At 44.5% G+C, this 18692-nt stretch overlaps 1 protein-coding gene and 1 pseudogene across 2 annotated transcripts in view; one reads left to right on the forward strand and one right to left on the reverse strand.

Annotated features, from left to right (window-relative positions):
• JADE3 (jade family PHD finger 3) overlaps window positions 1-18138 on the reverse strand; it is a 131899-nt gene extending 113761 nt beyond the window's left edge. The window contains exon 1 of one of the 2 annotated variants that reach the window (XM_045787436.2): window positions 17989-18138. The gene's annotated coding sequence lies outside the window, so the exon portion shown is untranslated. The remainder of the gene's footprint in view (window positions 1-17988) is intronic. The other variant, XM_087860278.1, reaches the window with a different exon arrangement.
• On the forward strand, window positions 9413-9925 carry LOC123785604 (large ribosomal subunit protein uL11 pseudogene; annotated as a pseudogene).
• Window positions 18139-18692: the final 554 nt, after the last annotated feature.

Here is an 18692-nt window from a genome sequence, read left to right on the forward strand (position 1 = left end):
CATGGGGTTGAGAGGTACGACCTGTCATGGAGCTGCAAAGGGAGCAAATGGATGGATGTTGGTCCAACGGAGCACAGAAAAACTGCAAGGTGTTGTTCTTGAAGACAGCGTTGGGCCCAAGGTTTGAACTGTTTGAGAGCTAGGGAGAGGCATGAAGATTTGAAAGCTTATTTGTCTATTAAGTAAAGAGAGGAGTAACACCATGATGACAGTGATCCATGGGCATGTCCTCTAGGCCCTGGGAATACAACAGCACAAAGCATGCCCTTTCAGTTATTTATTACTGCATAGCAAATCACCCCAAAACTTAGTGGCTTAAAATAACAACCATTTTATGTGCTGACAATTCCGTGGGTCAGCAATTTGGGGTAAAATTAGCTAGGTGGTTCTTCTGTTAGTCTTTCTTAGGGTCCCTCATATGGTTAGTCATCTGGCAGTGTGACTGGGGCTCAATGTTCTAATATGGCCTCACTCACATTCCTGATGGTTGGCTGTTGACTGACCTCTCTTGCCACATTATCTCTTCCTCCAGCATTCTAGCTGGGCTTCTTCACAAGGTTGTTTCAGGGTTCTAGGGAGTGAGGGGAAAGCTACAAGACTTCCTGAGACGTAGGCTCAGAAGTCACACAGAGCAACTCACGCCGCATCTTATTGGCCAAAGCAAGTTACAAGAACAGCCCAGATTCAGGGAGAAGAGAAACAGACTCTACCTTGATGGGGGGTGGGGGTGCTGCAGAGTCACATACATACAGAAGTGAAAGGACTTTGTGGCTACTGACCATTCTATCACACCATTCTATCACTCCATCCTATTTGGGAAAATGAGTGCTGAGCACATTAAGTCCTGTGGGCTTTCAAAGACGAAAGGAACCACTGAGGTAAAAAAAAAAAAAAAGATATGCTTTTGAGTGGGTCCTGAGGAATGTACAGGATAGAACAAACCCAGAGGAATGTGGAGAACTTCAGGCAAAGCCAGTACACACAGAAGTGGCAGGATGACTCACAGTATGTTTAGATTCTAGTGAATGCACACTTAGGTGGAATGAGTAGAGAAGAGGACTTGAAAAATAAGAGGTAAGGATGATGGGAAAGGTTATGACTGGATGTGGGAGACTAACTGCTAGGCTCTCAGGAATACAGACACTACCCACCATGCGGTGAGCAGCAAGGGATCAGTGGTGGCCTCGTGGCGGGAATGGGAATGGTAGTATAGGGAAGAGACTTTTAGAGCCTGCATCTTTGTGGACGGCAGTCTGGAAGGAAGTTGAATTGGGCCTGGAGTAGAGTGGCATAGAGATCATGGCAAGAAGACAGCCTGGAGATGGTTTCCCTGAAGGGAAGTGCCTATATGGATTCTCTTCAAGGGGTAAAAGGGCATAACTGGAGCTTTTACAGCCAGGTTTATTAGAAGTATAAAAAAAATTTTTTTTAAGGGGGCGCCTGGGTGGCTCAGTCGTTGGATATCTGCCTTCAGCTCAGGGCGTGATCCCGGAGTCCTGGGATCGAGCTTCACATCAGGCTCCTCTGCTGGGAACCTGCTTCTTCCTCTCCCACTCCCCCTGCTTGTGTTCCCTCTCTTTTGCTGGCTCTCTCTCTCTCTCTGTCAAATAAATAAATAAAATCTTTAAAAAAAACTTAAGATTTTATTTATTTGACAGAGAGAGCTAGTGAGAGAGCACAAGCAGGGGGAGCAATGGAGGGAGAGGGAGAAACAGGCTCCCAGCAGGGAGCCCGATGCAGAGCTTGATCCCAGGACCCTGGGATCATGACCTGAGTGGAAGGCAGACACTTAACTGACTGAGCCACCCAGGCCCTCCGAAGTATAAAAAATATTTATCCTGGACTTAAATTGGTTATCCCAGGGAGAGCTAAACTTAGGCTCAACACACACACTCCCCTATCCTGTATAAGATGCAGATTTCATATGAGACGGGGGGGGGGTTACAACTGTTTGCAAAGTTTTGTCTATATTTAAAAAAAATTCCTAGTGCTCTTTAACATTTTGAGTAGGCAAAGAATTATGGGGAAGACTAGAAACCATGATGGAGCCAGAAAAAGGTTGCCTGCAGTTTCGACTGTAATGTATCCTGTGAAGCCAGACTCTGCCCAGGCAGACGGTATAGCCATACTTTCCACAGTGGCAGCATGGCAAAGCACCAGCTTTCTTTTGACAGTCCACAAAATACATATTTATTTCCCAAACTATCACTTTCCACAGGACTTATGTGGCCATTAGAACATGTTGAATGTCATTTTTAAACACAAAATAAGAACTGATGTTTGGTTTGTGAATTAAATAGCAGGCAGCAATTCTCTTTCAGGTATCTGTGGGAGATAGGATGTAGAGAATTTGAGGGTTTCCTGCCACTCTGGGAATGGCAGTCTAGTTGTAAACCTTCAGGTCATGTATATATGAAATAGGTCACAGAGTAAGGAAGTATGGCATTAGGTGACAAAGTGAATAGAAAAGACATGATTGGGGCACCTGGGTGGCTCAGTTGGTTAAGCATCCAACTCTTGATCTCAGCCCAGGTCTTGATCTGGGGTTCAAGGGTTGTGAGATCAAGGCCCATATTGGGCTCCACACTGGGTGTGGACCCTACTTAAAAGAAAAGACATGATTTAATAAGGAAAAATGGAGTAGAGAGTGGCATCCAAATGAGCAGGTTTTGAGGCATGGGGGAATGTCTCGCTGGGCTAGAATTTGCAAGAAATGACCCAGGCACGATTGGCAGGGCAAAGGGGGACGGATGTTCCAATTTGAGAAAAGGCTCCAGGTAAATCTGAGTGTTGGACTGTTGGTGGTACTTGGGGAGGGGAGGCAGTGAAGACAGTTTAGAGATGACATCCCAGACTGTATGCTCTAGACTTCTTGTTTGACCCACTTACCCTGAAATCCCAGGTGAAGAATTGTCCTCAGTTGATAAGACTGTGGCATGTGAATACATTACAAAACAACTGAACAGACAAGAGAAGAAAGGACATTTAGGCTCCTATTTGCACATACCAGTTTTCATTCACTGTCCAGTAGGTGACCGGGTAGCCCTTTGTGTGTACCTCCTTGGATAGGAAAAGTTCTCCATGGGAAAACACATCCCCTTTGCCCTTGGTGCTTTTTCAGACTGAGCCAGACCATAGTATATAACAGCTATGCAAGAAAGGAACCTCTGTTACATTTTCTAATGACATAGTATTCTAGGGAAAGATTTAAGTAGGCATGCTGAGTTTTGCAATCTCCTCAATGTACTCCTCAAAACTGGGGAGGTTTCCTGTAAAAAGATGTGTTTCAAGACAGGATCTGAGATATCACAGATGGTTCACATCATGGGGGCTCTAAGAAATCATGCCTCATCAGTGTCCTCAACAGTTACCTTTAAAAAAAGCATAAAAATAATTTAGTAATTATCCAAATTACTTATTTTGTGGGGAGGTACTCAGGTTTATACAGTTGAGTGCCTATCCTGGAGACTGGTATATAGCAAGAACTAAATGAATGTTAGTTGATTCCGAGGTCGTTTTTGCAGCTTCTTTATTAAGTATAGCAATGTTCTAAATTTTTAGTGAACATGATTCTTTAATGTTGAGAGGGCAAGTAAAACCATCAAAACTGGGCATTTGGTCCAACCTTTGAATGTTACATAGGACTCCCATACACCTATGTTCCTAAACTTTTTCACCACTGAGGATAACTTTTAAAATTTCCCCCAGAGACAGAATGCTTTGAAGCCTTGCCTACTAAACACATCACACTTATGGATTACTTAATTTCCCTATTTTAATTAAAGACGGGTGTTTCTGACAAGGTTCAGTTAAGCATGAAATAATAATAATATTTGGTATGCCAGACACTGATCAGCATTTTATCCTTAATATGCCATTAATTCCACACAACGATCCCAGTGGTTATTATTATTAACTTCATTTTAGGGGCACCTGGGTGGCTCAGTTGCTTGGGCATCTGCCTTCGGCTCAAGTCATGATACCAGGGTTCTAGGATCGAGCCCCACACTGGGTTCCCTGCTCAGCAGGGTGTCTGCTTCTCCCTCTGCCCCTCCCCTCACTCATGCTTGTGTCGTGCTTTCTCTCTCTGAAATACATAAAATCTTTTAAAAAACCCTTCATTTTACAAAGGCACAAAGAGGTTAAATTCACTTAAGGTTGCATAACTAAGAAGCAAAAGCAGGATTCAAACAACTTGGGTCTCTACTACTCTATCCATTCTAGCATTCAAACTCTAGCTAACTAGGTTTTTTTTTTTTTTTAAAGATTTTATTTATTTATTCGACAGAGATAGAGACAGCCAGCGAGAGAGGGAACACAAGCAGGGGGAGTGGGAGAGGAAGAAGCAGTCTCATAGCGGAAGAGCCTGATGTGGGGCTCGATCCCATAACGCCGGGACCACGCCCTGAGCCGAAGGCAGACGCTTAACCGCTGTGCCACCCAGGCGCCCCTCTAGCTAACTAGGTTTTACCATGAATGTTAGTGTAATTCTAAGACATCTCACTCTCAGGTTATTTGCCCTAGAAAACTGCAATTGTATGTGTACAGAAACACTTGCACCTGAATTCTTATAGCAGCTGTACTTATAATTACCAAAAACAGGTAGCAACCCAAATGTGGTACATTTCTACAATGGAATACTACTCAACAATAAAAAGGGAACAAACTATTAATATACACAACTTGGATGAATCTCAAAAGCATTATGCTGAGAAAAAAAGCAAGACTCAAAAGATTATATTCAGTTTGATTCCATTTATGTGACATCCTCAAAGTGATAAAACCAGTGACGGAGCACAGATCAGTGGCTGTCAAGGGTTGGGGGTGGGGAAAGTGTAGCTCAAGAGGCAACACAAAGGAGTTTTTTCGGGGGATGGGACTATTTTGTACCTTGATTATGATGGTGGTTACACCGATCTATACACATATCAAAATCCAGATGACTATGCATACCCCCCCAAAAGTCAATTTTACTATATGACTTTTTATGGTTCTACTTATCATTAACAATAGTTTTCAGATTTAAAAACTAGAAGAGTTAACTATAATGTGAAGCAAAAATAAAAACAAACATTATCAGGCCACACATCCAAACTGAATGGTGAGTTATCCCTTTAAACAAACATTCCTTAGAAGTTAAGAGAATTTTTTTAAAAAAGTTAACAGAATTTGTGTGCTTAGTCCCTTAAAAATACATATATTTCAGTAAATTATTAGATGGCATGATATTTGATACAGCAATTTGCATAGTAAAACAAAAATAAGTAATCAAAATTAACCCTGGGAAGGAGAATGTAATGAAATGAGGATGTTATAAGGATGTCATGGACAACCATGGCTCTTTCTACAACTTTTCAATTTTTCCTAGAATGCATCTCTAGTATATCTCTAGTATAACTAAGAACAGAATTAAAAAAACTTCTTTTAATCCTTCCAGATTGAAATGGAGATACTTCCCAAGTTGCAATATCCTTACATCCAAAGAGTCTCCATTGCCTTTGAGACCCTCTTGGTTAGTCCACTTACCAGGTTATGCTTGTATTCTACTCAACACCTAGTGCCTCATAGCACAGTGGGCACTTAAATATTTGCTGAACTGAACTGCACCTGGAAATATGGGAATAAAAATGACAAACACATGGTCACTAACAAAACCTATACTGTAGAAGGACTAAATCACTCTAATTTTGAATGAGACAAATTATTACTGAGTGCTAACAATGTTCTCAATAATTACAAAGGCACACATAGAATTCTGGAAGATAGCAAGAAAAACATGTAAGAACATACTGCCAGCAGTGTAGAGGTTTTTAAAAGCTAAAATAGGCAGAACCCAAACCAGAATCAATTATTCCTGGCTCCCTAGCCATAAAACCATAAAATTCAAGGAGGTGAGAAAAAGAAAAAGGAAAAACTAATCTGTACTGAGTTTCTATGGGCCATGCACTGCATTAGACATTTATGTAGATTAAAACTTATTTCAGGATGCAGGTTTCAGCTGATATGTAAAGGACTGGAAAGCCATCATTTTCACCCTTACAAAAAAAGCAGCTAGTAGACAAACTGAAAAACCAATGACTCTTCTTGGACCTATCAAAAACGGAGTACAGGGCAAACCACCATCCAGACATCTGAAGAGACAGATGCCTGCAGGTAAACATAGGATCCGAGCATGTAAGCTGGTAGGAAGATCAAACTAGAAAACCTAACAAATTACTTACTGGAGACTAGAGTACCGGATGTCATGTGAGTATGAAGCTCCTAGGCTCCACATAGGGTGGAGGAATCCCCATCCTCTTACATATTTTTCCTACAGGAATCCCACCACGCTCTTACAGAAAGAATCAGGGAAAATCCCAGAGAAAGCTCCCGTCCTGGTGCCGGTTGGCTGAGGAAAACAACACCCACTGAAATCTACCCAGACACCTTTCCTTTACCTCCAGCACAGAACAAAAGGCTTAATCTGCAGGGGGAAGAGCTTAAAACCCTTGGCTTAAGGACACTGGTGGGTACTCACTGCAGCTGGGGAAAAGGAAGACAGGAAAAAGGAAAAGAAGTCTCACCCTTGGAGGAGGGGCAGGAATTCTTGTAAAGGACATACTCAAGACCCAGGTTCCAATACCTGCCTAAGTCAAAGGCTTAATCAAATCATCAGAGAACTCCCTCCTCCTCCACTACCCACCACTTGGCAAACCAGCTACATAGTAAAGTGGAATACAACTGGGAGGGCTATAACAGACAGCTCTTGGGAAACAGCACAAAGGAAAAACCCAAAGCCAAGCAGGAGTCGAAAAGAAGGTATCACTAGAGGAATCGGAAATCTCTGGTGCCCCACCAATAATAAACACCAAACACAAGCCAACTTCTGACTAGATTAACTCAAATCCTCACACTAAAGGCCTAGCAGAAGGACACTTGTGTTCTTCTCCAAATATATCAAATATTTAACTCAGTATCTCTTGCCCATGTTCAGTTTCAACAGCTTTTCAGCCATGTTCAGCTTTTTATTAGGAGGCATAACGAAAGGCAAGAAAATATTCCAAATGACAAAGCAATCATCAGGTTTAGACTCAGTACACACAGATGTTGGGACCATCAGAAATGAAATTTAGAAGCATTATGATTAATATATTAAAGACTCTAACGGAAAAGGTAGACAGCATCCAAGACCAGATAAATAATATCAATAAAAAGATAGAAAGTGTATGAAATAATCAAATGGAAATCCCAGAACTTAAAAAAAGAACAGTAAAAAAAACCCCAACATGCTCAAAAAAAAACAAACGACAACATGCTCAACAGTAGACTTGACACAGCCAAGGAAAGCATCAGTGAGTGTAACATTTGAGTTTATGGGTCAGATCAATAAAAATTAAAACAAAAAGGGACAAAAGAGTGAAAAATAGAACACAGCATACAAGAACTATGGGAAAATATCAAAAGGTATAACATATTTGTAATTGGAATTCCAGGTGAATAAAAAAAAAAGGGAATGGAATACAAAAATTACTTGAAAAAAATAACGACTGAGAACTCTCCAAAATCAGTGACAAACAACAATCCACAGATACAAGAAGCTCAGAAGAACACCAGGCAGGATAAATATGACAAAATAAAAAAACCACATCTACGCTAAGACAAAGAACTCGAAGGCAGTCAGAGGAATGAAGACACATTAACTACAGAGAAACAAGGATAAAAATTACAGCAGATTTATCAGAAACCTTGCAAACAAGGCAACAGTGGAGTAATATGTTGAAGAGGAAAAAAATTGTCAGTTCAGAATTCCATATCCCACGAAAATGTCCTTCAGAAGTAAAAGAAAAAAAAAAAGACTTTATTCAACAAAAGCAAAGAATTTACTGTCAGCAGACCTGGCACAAAAGAAATGTTGAGGAAAAATTCTTCAGGCAGAAAGATTATGATGAAAGTGGGAACTTGGAACAGCATAAAGAAATGAAGAACACTGGAAAAGGAATAAATGAAGGCTGAATATAATATTTTATTTTCAAAATGTTTGAAAAGCCAATTTTCAAGACATCAGCCAATTTTCAAGACACCAGCCAAGGGCCAGTCCCGCAAGAAGGCCTTCTAAAGATAGCAAGCAGCATCAGGACTGCTATGGTAACTCTTTTCAGCACAATAGGATATGTACATTTAAAAAACTTACAGCTAGGGGCGCCTGGGTGGCTCGGTTGGTTAAACATCTGCCTTTTGCTCAGGTCATGATCTCAGGGTTCTGGGATTAAGCCCCATGTTGGGATCCCTGCTTGGCCAGGAACCTGCTTCTCCCTCTCCTTGTGCCCCTCCCCTGCTTGTGCGCGTGCGCACGCACGCTCTCTCTCTCTCTCTCAAATGAATAAAACCTTTAAAAAAACCTCTACAGTTAACATCGTACTTAATGGTGAGAGACTGGAACAAGTTAAGAATGTCCTCTCTTACCACTACAATTCTGGTAAAGAAGAAAAAAGTAGGAGTACTTATATTACCTAATTTCAAGACTTACTATAAAGCTATAGTCATCAAGACAGTGTGGCAATAGCACAATGGTGGACACACAGATCAACGCAACAGAATAGAGAGCCCAGAAATAGACCCACACAAGCATAGCCACATTTTTGACACAGGTGCAAAAGCAATAATAATGGGGAAAGGATAGTCTTTTCAACAAATGGTTCTGGAACTCCTGGACATCCATATGCAGGAAAATGAAACTTGACACACACCTCATATTCACGGCTGGTGGGAATGCAAAACAGTAGAACCATGTTGGAAGACAGTTTGGCAGTTTCTTATAAAAACTCAGCAATCCCACTCCTGGTTATTTACCCAAATGAACTGAAAGCTTATGTTTCACAAAAAAATCTGTATGCTAATGTTTACCACAGCTTTATTCATAATCATCAAGAAACTGGAAGCAGCCAAGTTGTCCTTCAACAGATAAATGTACAAACTGTGGCAAATCCATAAATTGGAATACTATTCAGTGATAAAGGGAACATGCTATGAATTCACAGAACATGGATGGATCAAGCAAAAGAAACCAGACCAAAAAAGGCTAAATATTGTATGATTCCACTCATATGACATTCTGGAAAAGGCAGAACTTCAGCTAAAAATTCAGAAGCACACTATTCTGAGGCATTTCTAGGAAACAAAACTGACTGGACATACATTTTTTTCAACAGGGATAGCTCTGACCAGATCAGCTTAGATGGGAGTCCACGGAAGTTCACATCATCATCACCATATACCATCTCTTTTTAAATAAGTGTATCTGATTTTTAAAATAGGGTAATATATTGACATGGCTTAAAATTCAAAAGGTATTTGTGACTTTTGGCTCGGAGGGAGGTAAAGGTGCAACTGTGTTCAGTCCTCCCAAATCTGGGTTCATCTAACACCAGCTGCCTCCACCATACCGCCTATGTTTGACCCCAATGAAATCAAAGTCTTATACCTACGGTGAATTGGTGGGGAAGTTGGTGCCATGTCTGCCCTGGCCCCAAAGATCAGCCCCCCCCCCAACCGGGTCTGTCTCCAAAAAAGATTGGTGATGACATCGCCAAGGCAACCGGTGATTAGAAGGGTCTGAGGACTACAATGAAAACTGACCACGCAGAACAGACAGGCCCAGATTGAAGTGGTACCTTCTGCCTCTGCCCTGGTTATCAAAGCCCTCAAGGAACCACCAACAGACAGAAAGAAACAGAAAAACATTAAGCACAGTGGAAATACCACTTTTGATGAGATTGTCCACACTGCCCAACAGATGCAGCACCGAGGTTTAGCTTGAGATCTCTCTGGAACCACTCAAGAGATCCTGGGGACTGCCCAATCTGTGGGCTGCAATGTTGATGGCCGCCACCCTCATGACATCATAGATGACATCAATATTGGTACAGTGGAATGCCCACCTAGTTAAGAACTACAAAGGAAAATATTTCAATGAAGGATCATTTGACAACCAAAAGAATTTTTTAAAGGTATATATAAAAGTTTATGCAGTGAAAAATCTTCCTCCAACTCTCTACCCTGGCTATATATGCCCTAAATCTATCAGTGTCTTGAAGATCCTTCTAGAAATATTTTATGTCTATGGAAGCAAAAATGTATATATTATATAGTACATATTATTGCCCCCAGTAGCTGTCACAAATGGTAGCATACAATACACACTGTTCTGTTTCTTGTTTTTCTTCATTTTGTACATCTTAGAAATCATGCAATATCAGTGTAATATTCTACTGTACAACCAAGCCTTGACTGATACTCAGAATATTAACCAATCTTTTGCTATTATAAATAATACTCCAAATAATACGCAAATATTTGTTGAATAAATTCCTGGAACTGTTCGCTGGGTCAAATGATATATACATTTATAATTCTGAAGGCTATTTTCAAGTCACTGACTCTTAAAATGTCAGGGATTTTCCATTTTTAATTTTTATCCTAGGAGGAAAGAAAGGAAGCTGAGATTCTATCACCAAGCAATTTCTGGAGGAATGTACATCTCTAAGATGTACAAAGTGAGCCTTCTCCTCAGTTTCCCACACATGCTTCCAAGGGTCCAGTTGCATTTTCATGTAACATATTTCAGGCCATAGCTGGTTGCAAAGCCTATTTCAGTTTATGTGAAAGGTGTTACTTCTGAAAACTTCACAAGCAAAGGTCAAAGGCTGATGCCCCAAACTGCTGATCACTGACCACTCACTTCACAGCACAACACTGGATTCTTCACTGCAACCACAGGGAGACTTTATTTAAAACCTTGACCAAATAAAATACACCTACAGAGAATCCTTTGTCTTTACTACAATGCCCAAATAAGGATTTCTTCTCAGGTAAAAACCATAAATCACATAAAGGTTATGAAGAAAAGCTGCAAATGTTTCTCTCATCTTCCAGGTAGTGATGGATTTCCAATTAACCATCTTTCTGCTTGGCCACAAATCGCAGTACAGCTTAGTACCCTAAGTTTTGGGGGGGGGGTAAAGCTTGAACAGGAGGTTGAGGAAACCCAGGGACTCTTTTTTTTTTTAATTTTATTTATAGGGATGCCTTGGGTGGCTCAGTCAGTTAAGCATCTGCCTTCGGCTCAGGTCATGATCCCAGGGTCCTGGAATCAACTCCCACATTGGGCTCCTTGCTCAGCAGGGAGCCTGCTTCTCCCTCTGCCTGCTGCTCCCCCTGCTTGTGCTCTCTCTCTCTCAATCTGACAAATAAACAAATAAATAAAATCTTTAAAAAAATAAAGATTTATTTGTTTGAGAGAGAGAGAGAGCGAGCACGAGCATGGGGCGGGGGGGGGGGGGGAGAGGGAGAAGCAGGCTCCCCACTGATCAGGGAGCCTGACGGGCTCAATCCCAGGACCCTGGGATCATGACCCGAGCCCAAGGCAGACCCTTAACCAACTGAGCCACCCAGGCGCCCCACCCCAGAGACTCTTTTGATAACAGCCACACAAGATCAGTGAGCAGTCAAGCCACTCGCAAGAGTACCTACACCCAGAGCACACTGTCTCTCTTTGGTTTCCTTCTAGAAAAACTATCACTCAGCTCCACACTCAGGAAAAGAGAAGATGACACAATCACATTACTTAGTTTCAAGAATACACTACATTTAGGGGTGCCTGGGTGGCTCCACTGGTTAAGCGTTTGACCCTTGACTTCCACTCAAGTCATGATCTCAGGGTCGTGAGATTGAGCCCTGCGTTGGGCTCAACACTGGGCATGAAGCCTGCTTAAAATTCTCTCTCCCTCTCCCTCTGCCCCTCCTCTCCCCCTGCTTTCTCTCTCTTTTTTTAAAAGAAGAATACACTACATTTAGAAATGAGTGTTTAACAAGATTTATCAAAGGAAAAGAGGTTACATTCATTAATAATTATGCATTACTGTGGTAATGGTTTCCAGTTAAAAAACGTCTCCTTGTATTTGTACCTTTAGACAGTTCTCTCCCACAGTGACTCTGGGCTTGGCCAAGAAGCACTTCCCTACTTCGGCTAACAGGACAATATCAAACGTGACACAAGCAGACACTTGAGAAGTGCTTGTGCCATGGCACTTGCTCTTGCTTGCTGCTCCTTGTGCCTTTGAGACCACCATGTCAACAGATCCAGACCAGCCAGCTGAGGGAGAGACCACTTGGGAGGGGAGAAGAGCCATCCCTGCTTAGGGCCTTCTAGACCAACCGGCCTGACAGCCACCAGTTATGTGAGCAAGGCCATTCTAGATCATCCAACCACCAACTAACAACCTTCCCTGCCAAAAAAAAAAAAAAAAAAAAAAGAAAGAAAAGAAAAGAAAAAGGCTAATTGACACAGGCTACTTCAAAGTAAATATGTTTGTGGTCTGGTACATATGGAAAGGGGAAGAGAACACTGGTTTTCTTCCTGTGCAGTTGATTCTGCACGTCAGAAATAGTTTCAAACAGAAAAACCTGCAGTACCTGAATGAGAATAAATAAATATATAAGTACCGAAAAATGCCTAAGTCTTCCCAGATTCTCACAAATGTGCTGTCTGCCATCACAGATGGCACACACCAAAAAAACAAAAAACATTAAAAATTTCCATTTAGTCACTGAAGCATCCTTATCATGATATATTTAAACCAAAGTCTTATACTCAACAGCTCCATTTCTAACACTGAACAACAACTCAGGTTTCCAGGAATTAGTTCTCCCAATTTTACTTTTTTCCCCATTTGACAGGGCTCAGTGAAAACTGAAAGAGCTCCCTTAATGCGGCCTAAAAAGCATCAAATATATAAGGCTAATTAAACCATCTAGAAGCATTCTGCAGGACCAGCTTCTTCCAGCATCACAGCAACCCTTTTTAGCTGTGTTAATGGTGGGCAGTAGAAACTGTTTAAGATCTACAACTTGGGCCAGAAACATTGCCTCCAGTGGATCACAAAGTGGGACACTGAATTACTTTAAGTTACTTTTGTTTAGGCCTCACTAGATGCTTTTCCGGATTACATGTGCCACGCCACACCACGCCCACCCCCCCCTTATGGTTTAAGGTGAAAAACACCTTCCAGCAGCCTCCCACTGCCCTTGGAATAAAACACAAGCTCCTTAATGAGATCCCATAAGGCCCTGTCAATCTCCCCCTGCCTACCTCATCTCTCTTTCCCCAGGTCCTAGCCAAACCTCTGTGGATCCCTTCCACATCTCTCTTTCACCTCGGTGTCCTCACAACACCTGGCGTTCCCTCTGCCTGGCAATCCCTTCTCTCTTTTACCTTGCTTATTCCTGCTCATTCTTCAGGGTCCAGGGCACCTTGCTCGTCTCCCTTATAAAAGCATTCTACCTCTTATTTGCTGTGTGACCATAGGAAAGTTACCTTTGCTTTACACCTCAGAGAGATATTCTATGTAAAAACTTAGCACAGTACTCAGTACACAGGAAATGGTTAACAAATCATAGCTGCTGTAGTTATTATCCCTTATAGTGATCTCCATCATAGCTGTCAGTACAATTAGCAATTATTTATTTATTTGTAGGAAAAACCGAAACACCCCTTTGGGTCCCACCTTAATACCTAATACTGCTCATGCTATTTCCCCACATACTGCATTTGGGGGGAGGGAGATAAAATTAATGTTTACAGAGCAATTATTACCTAAATTAATTATTACCTTGGAGATGTCAAATTAGGCAGACGAAGAAACTGAGGCATAGAGAAGTCAAGTACCGGCCCAGATCAAGCGGTAGATTCGAATCCAAGTTGGCCTGACCCCATAGGTTGCGCTGGGTATACGACACCAAAGGCTTCCCTAACTCCTGAACCTTGTTATCTAAGAGCAGCAAGTCTCAGAGCAAATGCATCTTCACATTCGACTCCCAGGTATCTATTCTTCAGATCCTTAACCAGTCTGGTGTTCGAAGCACCCCGTGTAAACTGCTTCAACAGAATGTTCTTCCCCCTGACTGTGTTAGATTTCTTTCTTCCTTTACATTGGATGTTGAACTCTAAATGGGATGAGTTATCATTCACCTCTTATACCCCTAGCAAACAGGAGGCACTCAACAGATGTCTGCTGAATGAATTAAATGAAAATGTTGGAGAATACATTACAGCTGCAAAGCTGGGGGGTGGTGGAGTGGATTTTCATAACAATATTGAAGTTTGGCATAGTCGGGAACAAACCTGACATGAATGACGACAGAAAGGAAGTTTAGCTAAACCACTTTTACAACTGTTAATGATTTCTGTATCTAGCACCAGAGATTCCATGTGACTTACACATATGTGCTTTATACTACCTCTGGGGCCCCGCATCACCACCAAAGTTCTGCTGTACCCCATGGATACACCTGAGCCACCCTTCAGGACAGGATGCCCTTGACAAGTGCCAATCTCTCAATGATTACTTTCAAATGGTTCAGAAAAAGGAACAGAAAGAACAAATAATAAAGCAAATGGGAGCAAACTATTGATAATTAGTGACCTTGGGTAAAGGGAATACAGGAGTTCTTTGTACTATTCTTGCAACTTTTTGTAACTGTAATCAAAATAAGTTTTTAAAATCTAAAAAGGAAGAAGAAGAACTTTCCCAGGAGATTACAGCACACAAGGTCTGGTGTACTGGCCATGCTGGTACCATATTCTCTTTGTCAGCTATTCCAAAAAGCACATTTCAGGCTCGGATTTCCTTGCCTATCAGCCAGTATCAAGGGACAAGGAGCTCCCTGGGTACGAGGGCTCAGCTATGGCCTCTGGGTTATGACAGAGATTAAATTATTTATTGCTTAAAGAGTATTAATCAATGCATGGGCATCTCCTATCACTCAAAAACACCAGTACCATTTCCCCACACCGGGCCCCCTACCTACTTTCTTCAGCTGACTACCCTCTCAGTTACTTTCCCCAAGCTTAGCTATGGGGTTAGGCAAATTCTCCCCAGGACCCTTCTTTCTGTCACCCAAAAGAAGCACAGAGGCAGTTCTGATGGTAAGAACTTTGCTGCTATTGTCTATGGAGGGACCTACAGGGAGGAGGCAAAAATAACCTTGGGGGAGTCACAAATATTTCAGGAAACAGAAAACTCAAAGCGGTAGTTACTTGGTCTGTAATGACCATTTGCTAGCACCTTTTTATTTGCTCATCATTTTTACCCACTCACCTAGATTCTCCCCACAAACAAGACTGCTTCAGCTTTCCCAGCCACTGTAACTGAACAACAGGGAGAAACTGCTAAACCCCTCAAGTGTCCCCCCTCTATAAGCCAGTTCAGGAGAGTGCCAGATGGGTGTCACCCAACACCTACTCCTCACCTATAAGGTGATGTAAGTAAGTTATTCCCTGATTAGAGATTTTTTTTTAATGTAAGTCAGCATATATATGATCTCTACCTTCCTCAGCTCCTGCTTTGCATAACCTCCATGAGGAAGTAGGCGCATTACGTCCCATGATAATATTCAAGCTCTGTATCCCTGATCAAGACTTCTAAGAGCCCTCTGTAATGCCATGTCTTCACAAACCCCCAGTGCCTCCTGCCTCCCCTTACCTTCCCTCAAATATTTGCCTAATTCCAGTCAGACCTCCAAGTAGTGGGCAAAAAGAAGAAACAGATTTGTGTAGCTTAGGGGAGAAATGGATTGTTACAGCTGATGGAACACAAGGGAGGGAAAAGACAAGAATTATCAAAAGGAAAGGATCATACCCAACCTACCAGCCTAACAACCTTTGTTCTTTATTTTTACTTTCACTAACCTGTCTGTCTCAACTATGATGACAGCCCTGCATCATCAAGCGTCCTGCTTCTGGGAACTTCATCTACAGGCCAGAAGGTGGGTCATGGGCACCCCTAAGGCTGCTTCTGAGTCACTCCTGGCTCCTAGTTGATCACAAACCCTTCCGGAAGGAGTGGAAGGCCCTTCTCCACTTTCTCCTGTGACCAAGATTCACAGGCTACTAAAAGTGAGAAGGCACTTACCATACTGCCAAAGCACAGCAACATGACTCAGAAAGGTAGGAGACAGAATGTTTGGGTTCTAGAACCAGGCCTGCATCCCTGAGTATTGCAGAACTGATTGGATGAAAAATGCAAGTAACTGTTTTAAGGCAAAGATATGGGGTTAGGAACTCGTCTCTAGCAAACAAAACTGTAGAGAAGACCACAGTTAAAGAAAAGGTGGAAATAATGGTAGCTAATACTAACTGAGAAGCACGTCCCAAAGATCTCATATAATCCCTTCACCCTTTAAAGAGAGATATTACCTTTTACAATTCAAGTATTTCTGCTCAGAGCTCACTTTAAATGAAAAAGAAAATGATATGTTATGGAGGTAGAATACTCCTCGGCTAAATAAAAAAAGAAAAAAAATCTATTTTCACTTATCCAGAGAGTAATCACACGATGCTATAAAAGCATGAAAACTACGGTATTCAAAGGGCACAGAGGCAGGGATCCACATTCCCATTGTTTACAGATGTTATGAAAATATTAAATTAAATAAAACACAATGCTTTGTTCAGACCGACTCCTTTCTCACCCTCACCCCCACCCCCAGGCTGGCAAGAAGTGCCTTCAGGGAAGGTATTTAAGAGAACTACTCTGGGAAAGTGGATTCTGGGTTGCTTAAACTGAGCCAAGATGTTGTGCAACCCGTCTTTACCTAAATTATTTTCCATTACTTTCAGAGTTTAGAGAGAAGCAGACAGTTATCTTTATCAGACTGAATACCGGGAATGAGGTCGCCTTTCCCTCCAGGCCACTGAAATCACCATCAACACGGTTTTGATTTCTTATACAATCAGACGGTGTTGGTGGGGGGGCGGAGGGCGGGGATCCCATCCTCATCTTCACAGATAAACGATTCTCACATCGAAAAACCTTGCGCACATCCGAGGCCATGGATTTCCTAGCAATTCAGAAAGTCAGAGAAGCGGCCAAACAAGTTTCTTGCCAAAAGCCTGGGAACTACATATGTCCCAGGGCTACACAATGATACCAACTTTTAAACATGCCTTCACATACCACCATTATGGTCACTCACTCGAGATCCCGACGCCCCCCCCCCGCCTTCTCACAAATAATAAACGCAGGTTGCCCTGTGCAATTTAAAGTCAGACTTCACCAAAGCAGTGGCTCTGAAAAGCGAGAGAAAAAGATTGGAAGGAGGCTCTCTCTCTTTTTTAAATCGATCGCCCCACGGCTGAGGGAATAAAACCAACTCGATCGCTGGAGAAAAGTTAACTTTGCGGTGCCCAGCGGTGGGAAATTTTTCCCGTAAGACTCGCAAAGCCCTCCCGCTTTTCCCACCCCCCGGACCGCCAGGCGCTCGGCGGTTGCGGCGGCCCCGGACTGGCAGCGCCCGAACAATGACGGGAGGGGGAGGGAAAGTTCGCCAGCCCGCGGGGCGCTCACGCTCCTGCTCCGGGGGTACCCGGGGCTCACCGGGGGGCCTCGCCACTCCCTGAGCCGCCCGGCCCCCCTCTCTCCAAGCACTCGGTTCTTCACGCCCCCCAACATCGAAACGGCCAGGGGCGCGCCCTCGCTCCCTGGAGCATCCGGCCCCGCTGGCCCGCAGAGCAGGTCCCCCCGCCGCGGGTCTGACCCCGGGAGCCCCGAGACCGGGCAGAGCACAGAGAGGGAGGGGGCGCCGGGAGGGGGCACCGGAGGGAACGGCCGCAACAGTTATGGCGCTCAATTTCTGCCCGAGCGGAGCTGCAGCCGAGCCGGAGCTCGGGCGTCCGCCCCCGCCCCCCGCGTCGGCCACCCGGCACTGCCCCGGCCGACGGAGGGGCCAGCGGGCACTTTACCTCAGCCCACACGCGCTCTCGGCCCGGAGACGCCGGGGCCGCCGGAGCGACCGCGATGTGGGGCCGGGGCGCCCCGGAACGCTGCGAGGCTGGGCCGGGACGTTGCGCTCCGCGGCGCCCGTTTCCACTCCCCGAGGCCGCCACTCCCGCTGCCCACCCGGCGCGACGCCCCCAGCGCCGCTCGCGCCGCGTCCAGCTTCAGCGGCGCCTACCTTTGCGCAGCTAGGTCGCGGCTCCTTCCTTCCCGGCTCCACACTCGGGCCCCGCAATGTGCCGGGCGAGTCCGGTAGGGGTGGTAACCGCCCCCTTAACCGCTCGCTTTCTTCTCTCCCCTCCCTCGCACCTGCCCCCTAATCTCCTCCCCACCCCCCGCCCCCCGCCCCGCCGCCTGATCCGCCCGGGCCGCCCCCTGCGCCTCCGCTCCCGCCCTCGGCCCTCGCCCGCCTGGCCCGTCAGGCCTTAGCGTTGGGCAGGCGGTTGGGCGGCGGCGGCGGCAGCGGCGGCGGCTGAAGCGGCGCGGAGCACTATTGTATTCCTGACACTGTGCGCTCCCACGCTCCGCCTCTTCCCCTTCCTTCCTACCCCCCCATCACCCCCCCCCCACCCCAACCGCCGGCCGCGCTCGCCCTACCCGACTGGCTCCCCGCCGTCCGCCCGCCGCGCGCTCTTCTGGCGGGCTGGGCGCCTTCGCCACCGCCGCGCGCCTCGAGGCTCCGCCCACTTGGTGCTCCCGCACCCGCGGCGTCGTGCTCCAGGTGGGTTCCTCTCTGCTCCTGCTGGGCGCGCTGCGGCCGGGAGGAGCCTCGGTCCGGATAAGTGCCCGAGAGGACGACGGGGAGGTGCCTTGGCTGTGATGAAACACGAACTAAGCTTTTCAGGGCCCCTTTCAACTCTAAAGTTCTGTAAGTGGACCCTC

The sequence above is a fragment of the Ursus americanus genome, chromosome X, assembly GCF_024610735.1.
Source record: "Ursus americanus isolate L20-20 chromosome X, mUrsAme1.1.p, whole genome shotgun sequence".
Taxonomy (NCBI): domain Eukaryota; kingdom Metazoa; phylum Chordata; class Mammalia; order Carnivora; family Ursidae; genus Ursus; species Ursus americanus.